A 21,848-nucleotide genomic window follows, 5' to 3' on the forward strand; every position below is an offset into this window, starting at 1 on the left:
TAGCAGTCGTACTGCAGAGTCTGCTGCCAGCATGATGTATAAAGATAGATGAAGTGGCTCAAAACAAGAAATAGACCAGATTTGTTTTGTATTCATTTTCTCCTCTCTCCCTCTGTGAAATCCACAGCCTGCTAAACCCAGTTTTGAGTTGTATCCTTGAGGTTATGAGTTCTATCCTTGAGGCGGCCATTCAGTTTCTTGCAAAGCCACCCCCTTTGTTGATTTTAATTCCCTGTAAGCCAACCCTGTAAGCCATGTTGTCAGTTGCTCCTCCCTCCGTCAGGGCAACAGCAGATAATCGTTCCGCGCCTTTTTTCTGTGCAGACGCCATACCACGGCAAGCATGGAGCTCTCTCAGATCACTTTGGCAATTAGGAGCACGTTAAACACCACACACACTATCCAGCAGTATATGCAGCACCAGAACCTGGTAAAGCGAAACCGGGAGAGTAGGCGATGTCAGCGTGGTGACGAGAATGATGAGGACATGGACACAGACTTCTCTCAAAGCACGGGCCCTGGCAATGTGGGCATCATGGTACTAATGGGGCAGGTTCATGCGGTGGAATGCCGATTCTGGGCTTGGGAAAGAAGCACAGACTGGTGGGACTGCATAGTGTTGCAGGTCTGGGACGATTCCCAGTGGCTGCGAAACTTTCGCATGCGTAAGGGCACATTCATGGAACTTTGTGACTTGCTTTCCCCTGCCCTGAAGTGCATGAATACCAAGATGAGAGCAGCCCTCACAGTTGAGAAGCGAGTGGCATTAGCCCTGTGGAAGCTTGCAACGCCAGACAGCTACCGGTCAGTTGGGAATCAATTTGGAGTGGGCAAATCTACTGTGAGGGCTGCTGTGATGCAAGTAGCCAACGCAATCAAAGATCTGCTGATATCAAGGGTAGTGACCCTGGGAAATGTGCAGGTCATAGTGGATAGCTTTGCTGCAATGGGATTCCCTAACTGTGGTGGGGCCATAGATGGAACCCACATCCCTATCTTGGCACCGGAGCACCAAGCCAGCGAGTACATAAACCGCAAGGGGTACTTTTCAATAGTGCTGCAAGCACTGGTGGATCACAAGGGACGTTTCACCAACATCAGCGTGGGTGGCTGGGAAAGGTACATGACGCTCGCATCTTCAGGAACTCTGGTCTGTTTCAAAAGCTGCAGGAAGGGACTTTCTTCCCAGACCAGAAAATAACCATTGGGGATGTTGAAATCCCTATAGTTATCCTTAGGGACCCAGCCTACCCCTTAATGCCATGGCTCATGAAGCCATACATAGGCAGCCTGGAGAGTAGTCAGGAGCTGTTCAATTACAGGCTGAGCAAGTGCAGAATGGTGGTAGAATGTGCCTTTGGACGTTTAAAAGTGCGCTGGCGCAGTTTACTGACTCGGTTAGACCTCAACAAAACCAATATTCCCACTGCTATTACTGCTTTCTGTGCGCTCCAGAATATCTGTGAGAGTAAGGGGGAGACGTTTATGGCGGGGTGGGAGGTTGAGGCCAATCGCCTGGCTGCTGGTTACGCACAGCCAGACACCAGGGCAGTTAGAAGAGCACAGGAGGGTGCGGTGCGCATCAGAGAAGCTTTGAAAACCAGTTTTATGACTGGCCAGGCTACGGTGTGAAAGTTCTGTTTGCTTCTCCTTGATGAAATCCCCCGCCCCTTGGTTCACTCTATTTCTCTATAAGCTAAGCACCCTCCCCACCTCCCTTCGATCACTGCTTGCAGAGGCAATAAAGTCATTGTTGCTTCACATTCATGCATTCTTTATTAATTCATCACACAGATAGGGGGATAATCATCAAGGTAGCCCAGGAGGGGTGGTGGAGGAGGGGAAGGACAAGACCACACAGCACTTTAAAAGTTTAAAACTTATTGAATGCCAGCCTTCTGTTACTTGGGCAATCCTCTGGGATGGAGTGGCTGGGAGGCTGGAGGCCCCCCACCGCGTTCTTGGGCGTCTGGGTGAGGAGGCTATGGAACTTGGGGAGGAGGGCGGTTGGTTACACGGGCTGTAGCGGTGGTCTGTACTCCTGCTGCCTTTCCTGCAACTCAACCATATGCTGGAGCATATTAGTTTGATCCTCCAGCAGCCTCAGCATTGAATCCTGCCTCCTCTCATCATGCTGCCGCCACCTTTCAGCTTCAACCATCTCTTCAGCCTGTCACTTACTCTCTTCAGCCCGCCACCTCTCCTCCCGGTCATTTTGTGCTTTCCTGCACTCTGACATTGTCTGCCTCCATGCATTCGTCTGTGCTCTGTCAGTGTGGGAGGACAGTATGAGCTCAGAGAACATTTCATCGCAAGTGCTTTTTTTCCCACCTTCTAATCTTCGCTAGCCTCTGGGAAGGAGAAGATCCTGTGATCCTTGAAATACATGCAGCTGGTGGAGGAAAAAAAAAGGGACGTGGTATTTGAAAAGACACATTTTATAGAACAATGGGAACACTCTCTTTCACGGTAAACCTTGCTGTTAACATTACATACATAGCACATGTGCTTTCATTCCAAGGTTGCATTTTGCCTCCCCCTGCCGCGTGGCTCAGCGGGGAACATTTCTGTTCAGCCATAGGCAAACAGCCCAGCAGGAACGGGCACCTCTGAATGTGCCCTTAAGAAAAGCACCCTATTTCAACCAGGTGACCATGAATGATATCACTCTCCTGAGGATAACACGGAGAGATAAAGAACGGATGTTGTTTGAACGCCAGCAAACATACACTGCAATGCTTTGTTCTACAATGATTCCTGAGTACATGCTACTAGCCTGGAGTGGTAAAGTGTCCTACCATGGTGGCTGGAATAAGGCTGCCCTCCCCAGAAACCTTTTGCAAAAGCTTTGGGAGTACATCCAGGAGAGCCACGAATGCCAGGGCAAATTAATCATTAAACATGCTGGCTTTTAAACCTTGTATAGTATTTTAAAAGGTACACTCACCAGAGGGTCCCTTCTCCGCCTGGTGGGTCCGGGAGGCACACTTGAGTGGGTTCGGGGCGGTACTGGCTCCAGGTCCAGGGTGAGAAACGGTTCCTGGCTGTCGGGGAAAACCAGTTTCTTCGCTTTTTTGCTGTGAGCTATCTACAGCCTCCTCATCATAGTCTTCCTCATCCCCAAAACCTGCTTCTGTGTTGCCTCCGTCTCCATTGAAGGAGTCAAACAACACGGCTGGGGTAGTGGTGGCTGAACCCCCTAAAATGGCATGCAGCTCATCACAGAAGCGGCATGTTTTGGGCTCTGACCCGGAGCGGCCGTTCGCCTCTCTGGTTTTCTGGTAGGCTTGCCTCAGCTCCTTAAGTTTCACATGGCACTGCTTCGGGTCCCTGTTATGGCTTCTGTCCTTCATGCCCTGGGATATTTTCACAAATGTTTTGGCATTTCGAAAACTGGAACATAGTTCTGATAGCACGGATTCTTCTCCCTATACAGCGATTAGATCCCGTATCTCCCATTTGGTCCATGCTGGAGCTCTTTTGTGATTTTGGGACTCCATCATGGTCACCTCTGCTGATGAGCTCTGCATGGTCACCTGCAGCTTGCCACACTGGCCAAACAGGAAATTGAAATTTAAAAGTTCGCGGGCCTTTTCCTGTCTACCTGGTCAGTGCATCTGAGTTGAGAGTGCTGTCTAGAGCAGTCACAATGGAGCACTCTGGGATAGCTCCCGGAGGCCAATACCGTCTAATTGCATCCACAGTACCCTAAATTTGACCCAGCAAAAACGATATCAGCACTAATCCCCTTGTCAGGTGGAATAAGGAAATTGATTTTAAGAGCCCTTTAAGTTGGGGAAAAAAAGGGCTTTGTCATGTGGACGGGTTCAGGGTTTCATCGATTTAACGCTGCTAAATTCGATCTCAATGCCTAGCATAGACCAGGGCAGAGAAAGGGTCTTCAGTTTTCAAAGCTGGTATAGTCACTTGGCTTAAAGGCATGTGCTAATCTAACTTGCAAACAGGTGAGCAAGTCTTCACCTTACTGTGTGCTCACTGAGTGGAACTTGTGGCCTTCACTTCTACTTTGATCATTTAACACCAGATGGGTGTTCGTTTCTCTGAAGCGGCTGACTTTGGTTAGCTTTCAAAGCTATTCTTGGATAAGCCCACCCCTTATATTTTAAGGGTAGTGCTGCCACAGCCACTAGGCCCTTCGTATTCTCTTTCAGGATGATACAGGAAGAGGAGCTGTAAGATTGTTTTCTTAAGAGACGTTGGGATTTATTTGAAATAATTCAATAGGTACTGTTTGTGATTACAAGGTCACGTGTCAGGAATAATAGGATTATGATTCAGACCTAACATAGCAAACTATTAGTTCATAATCTTTAGTTGGTCTTGGCACTTAGTGCAATTGTTTAGGTTTCTTCAGTCAAACTTCAGATGGTGGCTTCAGTGCATGTATAATATTGGTATTGGTATTCTGGTTTTATTTGGCTAAGCACATTATTTCGTGATACATAAACTACAGCAAAAGCACCTACTGGATATGTTTTTTTCAATTATAATGATCCCGGGGCAATTGCAGTAATATATAGTAAATATAAAGTAGATGTTGGTTTTTATCCTTAAGGTGCACACAGCCTTGTTAAGATTGACAGACACCTACAGTTTTAACAGTTGGGACACCTTTGATATTGTATAAAAGGTTTCAGGGGAAAAATTCAAAGTTAACATCATTGTGAGTGGGCAAATAGGAGCAAAACTCTTCACAGCATATGTTTTGAAACAAAGGTTTAAGGATGGTGAGAAAATGGCATGTTTGCCTTTCTCTAGTCTTACATGAGGATAGTTCTATAATAATTGGCATTGGTTAGTAAAGTGTAGAAATGGCCTTGTTAGAGAAGATAGTATTCATATGGTCTGATATCTTAACCATTGTATCCTCAAACAAGTCTTAAGATGTTACTGATAACATTTGTCATGACATAGAACATGTCATTGTATTATGCTGTTGCAAATAGTATCTGCTTTGATACTACTGGTCTTTCACTATCACACTAAAATTATTTAATAGATCCAGCTGTACCTTACTGATATTTTGAAAACTCTCCAATTGCTATTACTTTGCTGCATTCTTTATGTAGATATTTTAAGTTATATGATAAATTATTTCCTTTGTCTTATCTGACCAGTACATCTGTAATTGCTATTAGTGGGTGCTGCAATGTAATGCTGAAGATTCTAATTACAAAGGAGAAAAGTCTAATTTGAATAATTTCAATACAGAAGATACAAGCTAAGAAGCTACATTGTTAGTCTTCAGTGGTAGCCGTGTTAGCCTGTCTCAGCAAAAAAAAAAGAGTCCTAAATAAATTTTTTTAGTCTCTAAGGTGCCACAAGGACTCAATTTCTCCCCCCCCCCCCATGTTATAGTCTGAGGCAGAGTATGACTGACCATGTGAAATGTGTTTTTGTGTAGGAAAGGGTTGTGTAGGATTAAAACTTTTACCTCAACTCTGTTCCAGAGGGATTGCCTCTGGGAATGAAGTTTTTTCTTGTTTGCTTAGGGCCTTTCCCAAGGAGTAGAGAAATCAAAACAACCATTGGCTTCTGTGGGCTTTGTCATGGGGACGCCTCTGTATTTAGAATTGGAGTAAAACAGTGGTGCCCAAACTTTTACTTTCCCACCCCTCCTTACCAGGAATGGAATCTGTTTGTGGCACGCCCCCCTCCGTCTCTCCCCCTCCCCCCCCATTATTGCACAGCCAAGGCTTCCTCGGCATAGGAGGATGAACTGGGGATGGGGGAGGAGCTGGGGCTAGAAGCAGAGCTGGCCTGGGGGCAGAAAGGGAATGAGGGCAGAGCGGGTCTGGCACTGTAGCTGTGGGCGGGGGAGGGGCCAGAGCTGTGGCCAGGTGGTGCTTCCTCTCCACCTGCTGTGGGGACTGGTCTGGGCCTCTCCGCGCACCCAACAATGTTCCTCCCCTCAGGTCCACACCCCACAATTTGGGGACCACTTGAGTAAAAGTGTTATGCCTTTTCACAAAGGCTACTGTCCAGTGTCAGATGGAAATAACTTAGCCAAAAGTGGCCTAACAGTGAAAGGTTCCATATCCTGTTATCAGTTGCTGGAGATTCTAGTCTTTCTTCCTCCTTTAGCAACTGTCTTCCACAAAGCTTGGTGGTTATACAAGGCTGTGATACAAATTGCCTTTAACTCTTGTATGGTTTAAGGCTTGTATAACAAAGGCCTTACATTTGGCACAAGTAAATTTGAAACCATTGCAGTCTGTAGCAGACAGTGTAATATGCACCATGCATGCTACACTGAATAGTCAGATGGCTGTGTTCTGTACTAACTGAAGTTTGTAAAATGATATTTTGTTTAACCCTGAGTGTAGAGCATATTGTAATCATCCCATCTTTTAGCATCAAAGGCATGGACATCTGACAAGGTCCCAATCTGAAATGAGGTCACTACTGCTATATGGGCATCCTGAAGCAACCCAGTTTTCTTTGTTTTAAATCTGTCTTGGCGCTTTACCCATAAATTTAAGTTTTTTTGTCTGTAGCTATTTAAACTCTTTTTAAAAAAAAAAAGTTTGTAAAGATAAGTGCTGTCATAACCTTAACTACTGGTTAGTTCAAATATGTAGCTATAACTAATGCAGTGACACAGCTGTAGTGTGGGTAGAGGGAAGGAAGAGATACAAAGATTGTCAAAACATACTCACATGTTAAAACAGCATAGGATTCTTGGATACTAGTGAATTAACTCAGTTCAGTATAGAAAGCTTTGTCTACTTTCCTGGCCACAAAATGTGTACAAGCATATCTGGAAAACTGTCTTACTGTGTACAACCTTCTCCTGTCAATGTATGAACCTATAGCCATTGTTGGCTAGTTGGCTGACCAGGGAGAAAAGTGGTCTGGGGAAAGTGTGTGTGTGTGTGTGTGGGGGGGGGGAAATTACTCTGAAAATTTAATTATAGAAGAACAGTGATGAGGAAAAATACTTGGCTTCTGAAATGAAATTTAGTAGTTGGAGAACATCTGTTAACGGTCCTATCATAATGCTCCTGGAAACAAGCACTTACTTCCTTTTTCCCTTAGGGACCATAGGTCAGCTGGTGATAGTCTGAGTGCAGTGAACTCGTGCCACTCTCTCTCCCTGCCTTTGGTACACCTCCTGAACTAGGGCTAGGGAGGCAGAGTAGATCATCTCTGTGCACTTCAAGGGCTCCCCATGTTGGAGGTATCCACTTATGGATTGCTTTCTGCTCTTTGTGGCACACACTGTTGAAAAGATCAGATACTACTGCCTTAGAATCTTTGGGTACTACAACTTACTTTTTGACTAAAGAAGCCTTTCTTGTGGCAGTCACTTTTTTTCAGACCAATCGGAGATCTGAATACTCTAAATCAATCAAAAAAACCTTCTTAAAATTCCATCCTGACAAATTGGCACTATGGACAACTCTAGAGTTTCTTTTCAAAGGTGTTTCTCCTTACCATTGGAATCAGGATATGATTCATAGGATCGTTCTCTCCTCATCCTGTGGAAATAAGATTGCATCACTTAGGGCTCGTCTACAAGGCAAACTATTGCATGGCAAGACAAAGTATGATTTTACAGGACATTAACTTGCCCTGTGGACCCTACTACAGTGCATTAAAAATTCCCTAGTGTACTTTGACATATTGCTCTTTGAAATGGTAGTATGCCATGGTGCACTAGGGAATTTTTAGTGCACTGTAGCAGGGTCCACACAGTGAGTTAGTGCACGGCAAACTTGATTGCTGTAGGTTCGCACCCTGGCTTGCTGTGAGTTAACTCGACATATAGGCAAGTGCTTATATGTCTGTGGAACTATCAGATTCTACTCATGCATTACTGTTTTCTTCAAGAAGTCAGATGTCTTGTTCATGTCTCTTAAGCTGTCAGGAGTAAAGGTTTAGAGACTTTAGATGCAACAATTGGTGGATTCTGTTATTGAGTCCTATGGGAAGCACATAGAGAGCACATTGCATAAGATTCGTTTCTAGTGCTTGGACAAAAACGAATATTGTACTACTATCCGGACTGCTTTTTAATGCTTAAATTTCCTATTCTAGACTAATGAATTGACTATGAATGACAGTAGATAATACTTCCTTACCTATATATGTCTTCTCATGGCAGGAAATCCATTGTTCCTTGCCCTTGTAAATACAACGAAAAAATTCCAACATTTAGTTTTTATAAGGCGGTCTGTTGGATCTTTGGTGCATTTACCAGGCTGTTTGGTGCCGAGACTTCCCATCAGTGAGCTGCCTCAGTGTAGATGACCATGGTCCACCCAACTGTTCATACCAACCTAAAGGATTTCCTATTGTATGAGAGAGTGTTGCATGCTGTGCTATTATAAGGGCCTGCTTTCTAACCCACAGATGCTTCTCATAGACAACCCCCTAATAATACAAAAAGAAAAGGAGTACCCGTGGCACCTTAGAGACTAACAAATTTTGTTAGTCTCTAAGGTGCCACGGGTACTCCTTTTCTTTTTGCGAATACAGACTAACACGGCTGCTCCCCTAATAACACACTTTCTAATTTAGGGCAAATAATGTTTCTGTACTTTAGTGGCTTGCTTTTTGCCTTCATATTATGTTTTGAGAAAGCTGTGGTTCTTAAAACAAATTGATCCTTTTTAAAATGCAAACGATACCAAAGAGTGAAGTAATTCAGTAAGAATCTTTTTCATGAACAAAATACCATTTGATAGGTCTGCCATCCCCAGCTAAGGCAAAGCACAACCCCAAGTTCCTGCTGTCTAAAAAGTGAAACTGGAAGAGTCGTAGTACAGCTAATTTACACAGACACAGGAGAACTCATCTACACTTCAGCTCTGTTTGCTCTGTTACTGAAACAAGTGTTTGCTATGCTTCCTATTGCTATAACAACGTTGCAGAACAAGAAACTGACATCATCATTGGGGAAGGAGTGTTTGTTTCCTTTAAAACAAATTTAACATTTAATAAAAATCTTAATTTAAACTTCTAGGGCCCTCCAATAAAACCCTACATTGTATGTGTATACAACCTTGAAGAGAGAGAAAATATATATAAACTGCTTCATCAAATCTGGAAATAACACTGCTAAATTCAAGTTAGAACAGATTGTTTAGCATAAGTAGTTAACAATCTGTTCCACCTTGTATTTTGCTGTGACACTCTGCGTAGGCTTCCCAGACCTGAAGAAGAGCTCTATGTAAGCTCAAAAGTTTCTCTTACCAACAGAGGCTTGTCGAATAAGAGATACTATCTCACCCACTTTCTCTCTCTAATATCCTGGGACTAATATGGCTACCGGAATACCACATACTAGAAGTAGCCTGGCCTATGCCTACCATCGCCCTACTCACTCTGATTGTAGTTTGTACTACTATCGTCTAGACTCAACCTACATGTTAGCTCCTGGGCTGGAAGGGAGCTATATATAGATGTTTGTATCAGGTATAGCACAATGGAATTCTGATTGGGATCTTGGGTCACTATCACACTTCCAATAAATAGTTAGATTTATGCCAGACTGGCTGTCTGAGCTATCCAAATCAACTGTGTAATATCTGGTTGGGAAAAATGAAAAAAGTAATGTTGTATGAACTGTGTGTGACTGGTGCTCCACTCACCAGTAGGATGGCGCTTCCTTGTGGCCGTTCTGGGGAATAACTCGCCAGGTCAATTCCTTTTCCCACAGTTGCATGCTCTCTCTCTACCTCTCTCTCTGGGTCTGCAGCCCTTCTCTTGCTCCATGAGCTGCTACTGCCTCTCCATGACTGGGCCCTCCAGCCAGGTTACCAAATGGTTTTCCCTTCGGGGGTTGGAAAGTGTCTTCCCATAAACAGACTCAGGCAGTCTTCCTGTTTACTGCCTCACAGTGCCACTCCCTCAGTGGCCTGCCCTCTACTCCGCGTTCAGGCTCAGGGACCCTCTAGCTAGCAGTCAAGGTCAGTTCCCTTCACTGCAGATGACACTAAACTGGGAGGAGAGGTAGATACGCTGGAGGGTAGGGATAGGATACAAAGGGACCTAGACAAATTAGAGAGATTGGACCAAAAGAAATCTGATGAGGTTCAACAAGGACAAGTGCAGAGTCCTGCACTTGGAACGGAAGAATCCCATGCATTGCTACAGACTAGGGACGAAATGGCTCGGCAGCAGTTCTGCAGAAAAGGACCTAGGGGTTACAGTGGACGAGAAGCTGGATATGAGTCAACAGTGTGCCCTTGTTGCCAAGAAAGCCAGTGGCATTTTGGGATGTATAAGTAGGAGCATTGCCAGCAAATCGAGGGACATGATCGTTCCCCTCTATTTGACATTGATGAGGCCTCATCTGGAGTACTGTGTCCAGTTTTGGGCCCCACGCTACAAGAAGGATGTGAAAAAATTGGAAAACGTCCAGCAGAGGGCAACAAAAATGATTAGGGGACTGGAACACATGGACTTATGAGGAGAGACTGAGGGAACTGGGATTGTTTAGTCTGTGGAAGAGAAGAATGAGGGGGGGTTTGATAGCTGCTTTCAGTTACCTGAAAGGTGGTTCCAAAGAGGATGGATCCAGACTGTTCTCAGTGGTAGCAGATGACAGAACAAGGAGTAATGGTCTCAAGTTGCAATGGGGGAGGTTTAGGTTGGATATTAAACTTTCACCAGTAGGGTGGTGAAGCACTAGTGTTACCTAGGGAGGTGGTGGAATCTCTTTCCTTAGAGGTTTTTAAGGCCAGGCTTGACAAAGCCCTGGGCTGGGGTGATTTAGTTGAGTTCTGCTTTGAGCAGGGGGATGGACTAGTTGACCTCCTGAGGTCCCTTCCAACCTGATATTCTGTGACTTTTATGATATACCTTACTGTCTTTCCCTAAGCCCTGTCCTATCTCCCTGGCTCTCCCAGTCCAATTGCACCTCCCTTCTCCCTGGGAGTGACTGCAGACTTTCCCAGCAGTCCTCCCCCCCGCCCCCAATTTCCTGCCTCTATAATCCTAACCCAGTTTGTTCCTTCTCAGCTGGGCCCCTTCACTCAGGGGCTTACTTGACCACCTGATTCCCCTCAGCTGTGACCTGTAGGGTTAATTAGCCCCATCTCAATCTGCAATTAACCCTTTCAGGGGTGAATATCCCATCAGTGTCCCAAGAGAAGTTTTTTTATCTGTAAAACTTCTGTTGAATGTGAAAATTTCCACAAGAATGTGTAACTGGGTAGGGGCACTCATGAAGAAAGCAAAACTATAATGGACCCAAAGCAAGATAAAGCTGGTCTTCACCTGAGGTGAAAAAGTAACATATCAAGATCACAACTAGATTTCATAAAGAGATGTTTGCAGTGATGATGCAAAACAATTGTGACTGGGATGGTGATGTTCTATAATTGTGTGGAAAACTAGGTGACTATATTTTGGTACATGTAGCTATCAACGTCAATGACTGCATGATAGGTTTCAGAGTAGCAGCTGTGTTAGTCTGTATTCGCAAAAAGAAAAGGAGTACTTGTGGCACCTTAGAGACTAACACATTTATTTGAGCATAAGCATCCGATGAAGTGAGCTGTAGCTCACGAAAGCTTATGCTCAAATAAATGTGTTAGTCTCTAAGGTGCCACAATTACTCCTTTTCTTTTTGCGAATGACTGCATGAGTTATTGATGATTTTCTTTATATAGAGCTCGTAACCTCGATCAACTGACTTCTCCATTTGGAAGCCTGAAGTGACTGTGTCACAGAAAAAATAAATATAATTTAACTAGATTAAAAAATGAATGAAATTGATGAATATATCTTAAAGGTCAAATCTTATTTTTCCGACACTCAGTTCCCCATAGTTAATGCACTAAACTTCAAGGTTCTAATTAGCAGGATCAAGGAAATCATCACCAGCATTTCTTGTGTTTAAATGGATCCCATTCAACTAATATCTTCAAAATAAAAGATACAAAGACTAGATTGGCAGGTAAAGATGTAATTTATCAAGTAACAAGGCCATTTGTTAGTGTGACCTGCTGTAGAATTGTGTTGGACTTATCCTCTTGGAAATAGCCTGAAGCAGGTGTTCATTTAGTCCTCTAATATCTTCCTGTTTCAAAGATGTTTGAAAACAAGGGAGGTACCAGAGGGATATGGGGCAGAATGGGGGTGTGTTCTGACTCAAAGGAGCATGTGATCCTAGCAATTGTGGGTCCAGACTGGGGGCGTATTCTGTTAGCACTTGACTATGCAGCTTGTACATGCACTTAGAATATAGGAAAGGAGTATTTTAGAAATCAAAGCAACTTCTCTTCCTAGGTAAACATAGAATAACTATTGAGACTCTATAAACATGTAGAGGATGATTAAATTGTGAACAAAACAAGCTACACTTCTTTAGAAAGAAACTTTGTTGGAAAAACTTGATTGCATTTTGATGTGTACAGTATTAGACAGTGAAAGGAACATGGCATATGCAATATCTTCTAATAAAGCATTTGATATGTTTTATGAGACACTTGCAAAACATGGACTGGCATATGAAGACTGCTATAGAGGTGCCTTTAACAACTGGGGTGGGTGGAGTAGGAATGTGTTGAAAACTGGATAAAATAATGATGAACAGAGTGGCAAATTGAGGGGTGGGATTACTGAGAAGTGTCTACTGATGTGTTGCAAAAATCTGTTTTGGTGTAGTCTTTTCTATGTCTTTATTACTCTGGAAGAGTGAGTGAACATCATTTTAAAAGGTTTCAGAGTGGTAGCCGTGTTAATCTGTGTCAGCAAAAACAAGGAGTACTTGTGGCACCTTATAGACTAACAAATTCACTTGGGCATAAGCTTTCGTGGGCTAAAACCCAATTCATCAGATGGATGGAGTGAAAATACAGTAGGAAGATTTTTATATACAATCAGTACATGAAAAGATAGGAGTTGCCTTTCCAGTGGGGGGAGGGGGGGAAGGGGTCGAGACAAATAAATTAAAGTGGGCTATTATCAACAGGATGAAAAATCACTTTTATAGTGGTAATCAGTATGGCTCATTTCAAATAGTTAACAAGAAGGTGTGAGTAACAGTAGGGGCAAATTTAGCATGGGGAAATTAGGGTGTTTGTGGTTTGGTGTGTGTTGTAGTGACTCATCCACTCCCAGTCTTTATTCAGGCCTAATTTGATGGTCTCTAGTTTGCAAATTAATTCCAGTTCTGCAGTTTCTCATTGGAGTCTGTTTTTTGAAGTTTTTTTTCTTGAATTCCCACTTTGCAACCTCCCTGGAGACACTCAATAACAGACTTAAGTGTTCTCCGACTGGTTTTTGAATGTTCTAAGTCAACCATGTGAGTAAAAATTAAAATAATGAAAGTTTAGTTTGACCTAAGGGTTTGTCTAAACATAAACGAAACCACTTTAACAGTACAGGTATAGGTAAGATGATAAAACCTCCTTAATGTAGATAGTTATACCTATATAACTGTGTTTATATCTGGACATCTTATTCCTGTGTGGGAAGAGGAATAAGCTATACCAGTATAAGGAACCTTTATACCAGTATAACTGCATCAGTATTGAGTCTTGTACAAAATAGGCCTGCTCTTTATACAGGTATCACTATCTGATGACAGCTATCTAAAAATGCTTGAAGGGTGTAATATGAAAGAATGTCTTTGGGTGATGTAATGGGTTATAACTAGGATAAATAGATACATAGGATAGATAAAAAGAAAAGGAGTACTTGTGGCACCTTAAAGACTAACTAATTTATTAGAGCATAAGCTTAAGCATAAGCTTTCGTGAGCTACAGCTCACTTCATCGGATGCATTTGGTGGAAAAAACAGGAGAGATTTTCACACACACACACACACACACACACACACACACACACACACACACACACACACACACACACACAGAGAGAGAGAGCGAGAACATGAAACAATGGGTTTATCATACACACTGTAAGGAGAGTGATCACTGATAGAAATAAAATGTGAAAAGGAAAAATTTGGGCTAAATATCGGGACTCAATTCCTCGCAGCAAGATGTCCCTCTGGAAATCTTTCAAGCTGCATGATAGAAGCACCATCTGTGGAGCATTTTAAGATTATACCGGACATACTTGCTAGACCACACATTTCAGGGGATAAAGTTGCATTTTGAGAGGGTATACCAGATAAGATAATAGGTCTTCATCAACTGTATGACCCAGCATAAGATTGAAAACAGCTGATTATATTTTAGCCAATTTTACTTTTCCCTTTATTGTGGTGTTATTATTTTTCACGCCTGATGATTTTTCCCCATAACTTGGCATAGGGGAAAATGGTGACCTGCCGTTTAGAAATCTTTCTTTAGATTTCTGTTGAGGCAAATGAGAACAGATGGATGAAGAGCAGTTACTCATACATACGGCTGAGTGTGGCTGTTGAAATATGGAAACTATTGGAAATTAAGTGGTTTCCTGCAGTACTGTTGAAATATCAGATTAATTAATTTAAAAAAACAAATTTTTGTTTAAAATATGTGTATTGAGGCTCTTACTATGATTCATATTTATTTGCATTTTTCCTGTACAGTAATTACAAAACTTATAAATAAAGGCCACATCTACACATTTTGAAGTCTCTCTTTTCAGGAACATATGTATGTTTACCTTTTAAATGATAGCTTAATTTAAAAAATTCTCCCAAAGATACAATAAACACCACATTGTTTAACTGCTGCAGTTGTAAGAAACGTACTTTTCTAATATAGTCTTTTTCTTATAATTACAGGTTCACATTCTGAAAACCATTTGAAGATATTCTGCCATCCTATTGGATTACTGTGTTTACAGCACAGAATGTTGTTCTGTCCTGGATTTAATATGGTGTTTATGATTTAATCCACCTTCTCTGTATGTCTATGTATTGGTGAAGCACTGGAACTCTACAGGGCTGCTGTTACTTGTGTGGAAACTGATCCATTTTGAATTCCTTCCAAAGGACTAGACATTGCTAGCAATGAGCTCCCAAAGCCATCCAGGTAAGGGGAAATTTTCCTTCAATATAGGAACAAAATAATCAGAAGAGCTGGCAAAAAAAAAAACAATATAAGCTATATTTTGCTAATTGCAAGTGGATTTTTTTATTGTTGTATTGAAAGTACTTTCACTTTGTGCTGAATGAACAATTTTTTGGGGTTACAATAGGTTTTTATTTTCTAACTTCTCTGCATGAACATTTTATCTGAAAATGAAACTTACAATAAAATAGGAGATTTGGATTGTATCCATATTAAATCTCACTCAAGAATGCGGAGAATTATTTTTCCCTTTTACATTTCTGTCAAATTATGTATCATTAAACCTTTTAGCCGTTTCGCTGAGGAACTCCCTTTTGCTCACATATTTAATTCCTTTTAGAATTAAATACATTATACTGTACTCTGTGTATGTTAATGGGTTTGTAGTCTCCACGTGATTGAGGGATTGTGGTTCTGTCAGTGCTTCTCATCAATTATTTAACAAGTAAACTAGGTGAATTAACACCCTCTTTCCCCTTTAATGGGCAAAAATACTTCTGTTAGAAGTTGACTGCCAAATATCTTTGAACTTTGTAACACTGGTGTATTTTTGTCAAGCGCACCATAGTTTTTATATGAAAAATATTATTTTTTACCATTTTCTGTAGGAAAAAATTGTAGGTATCCTGAGCCTACCCAACAATTTATAGCTTAAATTTTACTGTTGACTTTCTGTATTCGTCAAATCCCAGTTAACTCTTGTGTTAGAGAGACGGGTGTTTTTAATAGTTTAAACTGGCTAGTGGCTCTGAAACTTTGTCCTCGGATAGACATAGATGAAACAAACCTACACTTTTGCAACTTCATGTGTAGTCTGTAATAGGTTTAAAATAAATTGGGGAATCTTGACATTCTGAAGAGATATGGTTCAGCTAACGAAAAAGGATGACTCTTTGCAGTTTGTTCAGTTTGGGTAGGGAAACTAGTCTGGTTGGTTCTGCTTTCAGGTTGTCCTGCATTAACACAATGTTTTGTTAATGTTCCATTCTCAAAAAAATAGAAAGAACCCCCAAAATATGGCATTTCAATTAAAGTTGGATTTTATAACTTTTTTTATTTTTTTTTTTTCAAAACTTTATTCTAGGCCTAAATTACTTGGCATAGTATTCTTTTAAATGTTTCTGATGCTGGGGCGTAGAGCCAAGGAAGTCAGTGGGAGATACTAGGTGGAGTAATACTGAGAATCACCTCTACTGATTTAGGAGCCTAAATCAGGATACAAGGGCCTAAAATTAGGTTCCTGTTTTTGAAAATCTTGGCCCAGAACTGAATAAGAGGTCAGCAGGTGACTAGAAGAAGCAGTTACTTTATTTTAGCTCTTGAAGTTTGCACTTGGCATTATGCAGTGTGGAGACTAGATATAGGTCTTTTTTTTTTTTTTTTTTTTTTTTTTTTTTTTTTTAAAACAAAATTTGTGTTGAAATATTTGCATGGCAAAACTGAAATTGCACAAATGATTCCAGTTTGAGTAGTTGCTGTGTGATGAACTGTATTCCAAACTAATGGAATATTAATAATATATTAATTAATATTAATATAATAATATTTTCTGTCTCTCACTTGAAGCAGGAATAAGAGTTCTGTGGCTGTTGGGCTTTCCCACATCAGTGTGATGCTGTGGAACATTTCTCAGAGAACTTCTGTAAAAAGAACACCTTCTTAGTAAATGCCTTTCTTATTCCCCAGGAGCAACTTACCGGTGATGTTACGGGAGGGGATGAATCTCCTTCAGTCACGCTGCTACCAGAAGTTTTGGTGTGGGTGGGATAGCAGCACAGGTGCTTCTTGCTTCTCACTTTTCCATCCCTTGCTGTAGCTCATCCGGATTCTGCTGCTGTTAGAGATATTAGCATCCAGAGCCTTGTCTCCGTCGGTTTGCTACTCCTGGCTCCACCCCTTACTGATGACACAGCAAAGAATTCCCTCCTAGGAGGAGGGGCATTTGGAAACTCTAAAAATGAAGTAGTTAAGACCAGGTTTGATTTGTTTTTGTTTTGTTATGACCTTCACTCTTTCACAGTCCCCAAACAAATAATTCTAGCACAGTTGATCCTGAAATGCTTTTCTTGTATACCTAAATGAGTCCCACTCATGCTCCCACTCACCTGCTTGTATGTTACTTTAAACTATTTTGGCACTTGCCTTCTGTAATCTTTAGAGATAAAAGATCTGGTAAAGGTTTTTTAAATCAGCACTTGAAAATTCTATGAATGTTTGGAGTAATGACCAAACTTGGTCATTCCAAACATGGAATATGTATTGCAAATTAAGTACTTGGTACATAAGTGGAGTTGTATGTAGAGTGTAATTACTGTTGTGAATGAGAGTGCCTTAGGAAACATGAGACACTCTGATACAATTGAAGCCCTCATCTCTGCTGGCATGATTCTAGTTTCATTCTAGGCTCCTTTTTTTTTTCTTTCAATGTAGGGTATTTAGGGAAATAAAGAAAATCTGGGGTGAGAGGGAGAATGACCTCCGTGTGTGTGTGTGTGTGTGGAGTGATGATCAGTACATGCTTTATACAGCTCTTAGAAGGGATCATTTAATCTTGAACATCCTATCATGTTTCCTTAATACCTGTGAAGTATGAAATTTTGACTTCAGTCAAGTGTTAGTTTGCCTCATTTTTAATCCTGACCTTTTATTTTGACTAGAGATGCAATTATCTTGCCAAGTGTTGAGCTAGACATCTGTGGTGAATCATGACTTATTTTCCTCTGGTTTACACTGGGATATTTTTATTGCCTATTTCTTTTAAAACATGCTCTGTAATGTTAGGTAGAAATTTTATTCTTCTGGGATAATTCTTCTGAACCTTGCCAAAGCCAGCTTCTAGCTAGCTGTTTTGGTTATATTGCTCCAAATTATTACTAATGATGTATACAGCCTAAAGGAAGGCTCTGGCTCAACTTGAATGGATGCTGAAAACTTGCTTTTTGGTAAACATGAAGTAACACAAGGCTTTCTCTTCTTCCTCCCTCCCCAAACTTGCCACAACTGGGATTGTAGAAACAGGGCTATAATAACATTGTTGTATAGATGAAGCAAAAACTTTGCTTGAAAAGGCAGTATATATTGGAGAGTGGGAATACGTTGAATAGCATTCATCAAACATGCATGGTCTACTAAGGACTGTAGCACCATTCAGAGTGACCACGGTGGGTGGCGCCACACCAGGCATTGTGTAGAGAAGTACCCAAATCTGGCTCAGTCCTGCAAATCCATGAATCTCTGGGGCAGCCTTGTGGGTGGTATGAGGTAGGGCCAGGGCTTGCACCTCTTCACGTGTTGGAGAGTTTGGGAGAACAGTGTGCTGTGATGTTTGTCCACCCTGGAGACATGACTGAAGAGCACACAATACTGCTTTTCAATATAATGAGCAGCTAAAGGAATGCCAGATCTGATATTGACATTCACACAAAGTCAAACCATTACATTCTCAGGATTTGGCACTGACAGCACATAGGGAATGCCTCTTGCCACTCCAAGTAAGAGGGTCCAGGTTTCTGACCCATATAGCAGTACAGGTAATACAGTAGTTTGATATATCCTGAACTTTGTCTCAGCGCAAAGATGTTTTTGCATCCATATGCAAGACTTGGACTTCATGCAGGAGGTTGCAAGGCCTCTTTATCAAAAAATGTCTGGTTTGTGACCATTTGAACTCTACAGCCTAGGTAGAAGAACTACTCAATGTTCTCCACAATACTTGGCTCCACCTGCACTTGGGGTTCTAGTGGCATAGCCCCCAGGTTCTAGATCTTGGTCTTCTGCCATGAGATGTTCAACCCCATAGTGTGGGTGGTGTCTAGGAGACCTTGGAAAGCAGGGCTGAAATTCTCTGACTTCTCTACAAGCAAGGCAGTGTCATCGGCATAGTTTTGTCCATAAACTTGCTTTGACCAACCTTGATTCCGAGTGGAGTGGCAAGTCCGGATATCCAGACAATAGTTTGACAGAGTAGTGCCAGGGCAAGACTGCATCCCTGATATATGCCTGAGGTTGTGTAAAAAAAAATGTGGTGAACCAACTGTGAAAATAGAGCATCAGATTTAGTGCATTGTCTGGCTGCAAAATAATTGGAATAACTACTCCTTCAATTGCTGGATTATACAATTTCCTTGTTAGAGTACAGTAATTAGCTTATGTTTTTTGAGGGCTCATAGATACTGTGACCAATTCCTACACTATTCAGTTTTGTTGGAGGAAAATATAGTACTGCTTTTTCTCAACTTCTGGGGAAAAAAAAATTGGAGTAGGAAGAATTATATAATATTGGAATAGATCGTATTGAGATTATTGCAAAATGTAACTAAGAAAATTAGGCTAATAAAGATAATATTTAGGGTCATAAAGCTTAAAATGAGCAAAGGCATATTTAATTTCACATCTAGTGATTCATAGATACTACGGTCAGAAGGGACCACTCGGATCATCTAGTCTGACCTCCTGCACAACGCAGGCCACAGAATCTCACCCACCCACTCCTATGAAAAACCTCACCTATGTCTGAGCTATTGAAGTCCTCAGATCGTGGCTTAAAGACTTCAAGGAGCAGAGAATCCTCCCTCAAGTGACCCAGGCCCCATGCTACAGAGGAAGGCGAAAAACCTCCAGGGCCTCTCCAATCTACCCTGGAGGAAAAATTCCTTCCTGACCCCAAATATGGCGATCAGCTGAACCCTGAGCATATGGGCAAGATTCACCAGCCAGATAGTACAGAAAATTCTTTCCTGGGTAACTCAGATCCCATCCATCTAATATCCCATCTCAGGGGATTCAGCCTATTTACCCTGAATATTTAAAGATTAAATAATTGCCAAAATCACATTATCTTATCATACCATCTCCTCCATAAACTTATCGAGCAGAATCTTAAAGCCAGATAGATCTTTTGCCCCCACTGCTTCCCTTGGAAGGCTATTTCAAAACTTCACTCCTCTGATGGTTAGAAACCTTCGTCTGATTTCAAGTCTAAACGTCCTGGTGGCCAGTTTATACCCATTTGTTCTTGTGTCCACATTGGTGCTGAGCTTAAATAATTCCTCTCCCTCTCCTGTATTTATCCCTCTGATATATTTATAGAGAGCAATCATATCTCCCCTCAACCTTCTTTTAGTTAGGCTAAACAAGCCAAGCTCCTTAAGTCTCCTTTCATAAGACAAGTTTTCCATTCCTCGGATCATCCTAGTAGCCCTTCTCTGTACCTGCTCCAGTTTGAATTCATCCTTTTTAAACATGGGAGACCAGAACTGCACACAATATTCCAGGTGAGGTCTCACTAGTGCCTTATATAATGGTACTAAAACCTCCTTATCCCTACTGGAAATGCCTCTCCTGATGCATCCCAAAACCGCATTAGCTTTTTTCACAGCCATATCACATTGGCAGCTCATTGTCCTCCTATGATCAACCAATACTCCAAGGTCCTTCTCCTCTTCTGTTACTGTTAATTGATGCGTCCCCAATTTATAACTAAAATTCTTGTTGTTAATCCCTAAATGCATAAGCTTACACTTCTCACTATTAAATTTCATCCTATTACTATTACTCCAGTTTACAAGGTCATCCAGTATAATATCCCGATCCTTCTCTGAATTGGCAATACCTCCCAGCTTTATATCCTCTGCAAACTTTATTAACACATTCCCCCTTTTTGTGCCGAGGTCAGTAATAAAAAGATTGGTCCCAAAACTGATCCCAGAGGAGCTCCACTGGTAACCTCCCTCCAGCCTGACAGTTTGCCTTTCAGTAGGACCCGTTGCAGTCTCCCCTTTAACCAATTCCTTATCCACCTTTTGATGTTCATATTTATCCCCAACTTTTCCAATTTAATTCCCCATGTGGCACGGTATCAAACGCCTTACTGAAATCCAGGTAAATTACATCCCCTGGGTTTCCTTTGTCTAAAAAATCTGTTACTTTCTCAAAGAAGGAGATCAGGTTGGTTTGGTACTATCTACCTTTTGTAAAACCATGTTGTATTTGTCCCATTTACCATTAACTTTAACGTCCTTAACTAATTTCTCCTTCAAAATTTTTTCCAGGACCTTTCAGAGTAGCAGCCGTGTTAGTCTGTATTCGCAAAAAGGAAAGGAGTACCTGTGGCACCTTAGAGACTAACAAATTTATTAGAGCATAAGCTTAAGCATAAGCTTTCGTGAGCTACAGCTCACTTCATCGGATGCATTTGGTGGAAAAAAAAATGCGTTTTTTTTCCACCAAATACATCCAATGAAGTGAGCTGTAGGTCACAAAAGCTTATGCTCTAATAAATTTGTTAGTCTCTCTAAGGTGCCACAAGTACTCCTTTTCTTTTTCCAGGACCTTGCATACTACAGATGTCAAACTGGCCTGTAGTTACCAGATCACTTTTTTTTCCTTTCTTAAAAATAGGAACTATATTAGCAGTTCTCCAATCATGTGGTACAACTCCTGAGTTTACAGATTCATTAAAAATGTTTGCTAATGGCCTTGCAATTTCAGGTGCCAATTCCTTTAATATTCTTGGATGAAGATTATCTGGGTCCCCCGATTTAGTCCCATTAAGCAGTTTCAGTTTTGCTTCTACCTGCAGATATGATAATATCTACCTCCCTATCCTCATTCCCATTTGTCATGCTACCATTATCCCTAAGATCCTCTTTAGCCTTATTAAAGACTGAGGCAAAGTATTCGTTTAGATATTGGGCCATGCCTAGATTATCTTTAACCTCCACTCCAACCTCAGTGTTTAGCGGCCCCACTTCTTCTTTCTTAGTTTTCTTCTTATTTATATGGTTATAGAACCTTTTACTGTTGGTTTTCATTCCCTTTGCAAGGTCCAACTCGACTCGACTTTG

General features: G+C 41.5%; 1 long non-coding RNA gene across 3 annotated transcripts in view; it reads left to right on the plus strand.

Moving 5' to 3' along the window:
* Nucleotides 1-21,848, plus strand: part of LOC122458212 — a 109,976-nt gene that overhangs the window by 38,442 nt on the left and 49,686 nt on the right. For 2 of the 3 annotated variants that reach the window (XR_006278129.1, XR_006278127.1), the window contains exon 4: nt 14,715-14,964. This is a non-coding gene — a long non-coding RNA (uncharacterized LOC122458212). Of the gene's footprint in view, nt 1-14,714; nt 14,965-16,689; nt 16,980-21,848 lie in introns of all 3 variants that reach the window. The other variant, XR_006278128.1, reaches the window with a different exon arrangement.

The sequence above is a fragment of the Dermochelys coriacea genome, chromosome 11 (genome assembly GCF_009764565.3).
Source record: "Dermochelys coriacea isolate rDerCor1 chromosome 11, rDerCor1.pri.v4, whole genome shotgun sequence".
Lineage (NCBI taxonomy): Eukaryota > Metazoa > Chordata > Testudines > Dermochelyidae > Dermochelys > Dermochelys coriacea.